Below are 3,477 nucleotides of genomic sequence, written 5' to 3' on the forward strand. Positions count from 1 at the left end.
CACAATAAAAGTGTTCCGCCGGGCGCGGTGGCTTATGCCTGTAATTCCAACACTTTTTGAAGCCGAGGCGGGCGGATCACGAGGTGAGGAAACCGAGACCATCCTGGCTAACGCGGTAAGACCTCGTCTCTACTAAAAAATACAAAAAAATTAGCGGGGCGTGGTGGCGGGCGCCTGTAGTACCGGTAAGCTACTCGGGAGGCTGAGATGGCGTGAACCCGGGAGGCGGAGCTTGCAGTGAGCCGAGATCCCGCCATTGCACTCCAGCCCGGGCGACAGAGCGAGACTCCGTCTTAAAAAAAAAAAAAAAGGCCGGGCGCGGTGGCTCACGCCTGTAATCCCAGCACTTTAGGAGGCCGAGGTGGGCGGATCACTAGGTCAGGAGATCGAGACCACGGTGAAACCCCGTCTCTACTAAAAATACAAAAAATTAGCCGGGCATAGTGGCGGGCGCCTGTAGTCCCAGCTACTCAGGCTGAGGCAGGAGAATGGCGTGAACCCGGGAGGCGGAGCTTGCAGTGAGCCGAGATTGCGCTACTGTGCTCCAGCCTGGGCGACAGAGCGAGACTCCGTCTCAAAAAAAAAAAAAAAAAAAACGTTTTCCAACTTAGCTAGTTTCCGGCATTAACTAATCACACCTCAATCTCACTTTTATTTTCGCTCTTCTTGTTTTCTTAACTGGCACCTGGAGCAGGTCAGTCACATTCCTCATTTTTCAGGGACACCTTCAATGTCAGATTCTTTTCGCCTTCCGGTAAGATTTTTTAGTATGTTGACCATTTAGGGGGAGGGAGGATAAGAAATAAAGGGACAGTATTATAGCGTGAATAAATTGTTTTTTGTAAATACCTTTTAGGATGTTCACATGTAGTGCTTCTTCAAGATTTCTAAAAGTATCTACGTATGGCTTCACTCTATCATTGTAAGCCTTACTAGGATTCCTGAATTTTGACATAGATTTATTTTTTCTCCTGACTCAAGGTTTGAATGACAAGAATACTGTCATGTTTTCTATATTTTCCACAAGATAGAATAAAATACCCATCAACTGTCTTTCCACATATACTTTTTAATAAATTGTTTAAACTACTCACATCTCCAATGGCTAATTTGGGATGATACAGAAATGCACATGTTTTTAAATATATAACAAGAGCATATTAAACAATTCTACAGCACAGATGAATAATATTGTTACCAATGAAATTTATGCTGTATCCTAAAACAAATAGCCAATATTTGACATAATAAAGCAAATATCCTTTTACCTTTACTATCAGTTTGGGGGCTGTTAAATTATTGGGGAAGTGGCAAGTAAAATTTCTTTTTATCTTTTCTGAAAATAAAATAATTTGGTTATGTTCCAGGTCAGTATACAAAGAGCTTTTCTAATTTATGTATAAATTTTTAAAATAAAGTACAATAGAGCAAAAAGCTCACCAGCATTTAGAACTGTCCTGATAACAGAATGCCAGGGCCTGGGCTTGAATTTTGTGTAAAAAGATTGTAGGTGCCAAATCATCTCCATTTCTCATATCATGATTAATTCTCCAGAGAATTATAGCAGGTACACAAATTAGAAGAGCTCTTTGAATCTTACTTTCAAATTTGAAAATGTGTATTGTTTTGCAACATAGCTTTTGAATTAATGTGTTTTTAATTTATATTATTATTCTGACCTAATATTTAGGTATTATATATTTGAAATAAAAACACAAGCCACCATCACATTAAGCATGACATGAAGTACCTGGCATATTCTGAGTTATGTGTACAGGTAATTAGTTCTAACTCAAGGTAATGTTCTCATAAATAGGGAACAAATATTACCAAATTCATTAATTAGTCATGCTTATACTTTTGTCATTTGGAATAATGTGTTTGTTTGAACTAAGGTTTCCTATTTATTAGAGTCATTAATAACTGTCAGTAAGATACAGTGCTCTAACATTTCACCAATTATTTGAGAAATGCACAGGTATTGCATTTCTTAACAGGGGACTAGTCTTATTTTATATCTTTGTGGAATGACAACCATAGTATTTAATTCCCTTGGCCTATTTCTGCTACTTTCCTTTATCTCATTCATCCTACTGTGCTTCCTCTACCATTTTTATTCTTGTAACACATATATCATTGTATCATAATTACTTGTTTGCATTTCTGCCTTCCTCCACTAAAGCACACGAATCATTCTGCTTCTCATAAGTATCCTCATTTATTGTTTAATGAATTTAAACATTCACTTATAAACATATATTTCAATAAAACTTTCAAATAAACTATTTTAACTAAATTAAAATATTTTAGCTGTTAATATACATATGCAGTCATTCTTCTATGAATATATACCACACACATTACTTTGCATTATATATATATAAAACAAACACAAGGACTATTGTATTAGTCCTTTTTCATGCTGCTGATAAAGACATACCCAAGACTGGGTAATTTATAAAGAAAAAGAGGTTTAAAGGAATCACAGTTCCATGTGGCTGGGGAGGCTTCACAATCATGTTGGAAGGTGAAAGTCACATCTTACATGGCAGCAGCCAAGAGAGAATGAAAGCCAACTGAAAAGGGAACAAGAATAAAAATACATATCCATGCTAATGGGAGGTTGCTTATAAGACAGTGTCTTACATATATGATTTATTACAAGTTATTGATTCCAATATTTTTAAAAATCTACCACAACACATTATCAACAAAATAAAATAAAATCACACAAAATCATGTTAAATATTTTGTTATGATATTTTATGCAACTTTTTAAAGCATATATTATTTCACCTAACTAAAACATATATGAATAATATTTCTACATTTTCATAATGAACTAAGGTAGCATTTCCCAAAGAGTGTTTCAGAAAATATAAGTCTTTAGAGATGTTCTTTTTAAAAAAATGAATTAATGTTATGTAGATTAAAAATAAGCATATGAAAATGTTCTCAACAACATAGGTCATCAGGGAATTGCAAATTAAAACAACGAGATACCACTACATACATATCAGAATGAATATAATAAAAAAAAATCTAAATTCAAATTGCTGACAAAGATGCAGAACAAGAATTCTCACTCATGCTGGTGAGAATATAAAATGGCACAGCCACTTTGGAAGACCAGTTGGCTATTTCATACAAAAACACTTTTCCTATGCAATGTAGCGATCATGCTACTAGATATTCATCCAGCCAAATTGGGAATGTATGACCACATAAAAACCTATATGTTAACGTTTATAGTGACTTTATTCATATTCAGTAAAAATGGGAAACAATCAAAATGTCTTTCCATAGATGAATAAACTTGACACATTCATATAATAGAATATTATTCAGCGATTTAAAAAATGAGCTCTCAAGCCATGAAAAGGCATGAATAATTTTTTTTTAAGTTCTGGGATACATGTGCAGAACGTGCATGTTTGTTACATAGGTATATGTGTGCCATGGTGGTTTGCTGCACCT

This window comes from Nomascus leucogenys, chromosome 11 (assembly GCF_006542625.1).
Source record: "Nomascus leucogenys isolate Asia chromosome 11, Asia_NLE_v1, whole genome shotgun sequence".
Lineage (NCBI taxonomy): Eukaryota > Metazoa > Chordata > Mammalia > Primates > Hylobatidae > Nomascus > Nomascus leucogenys.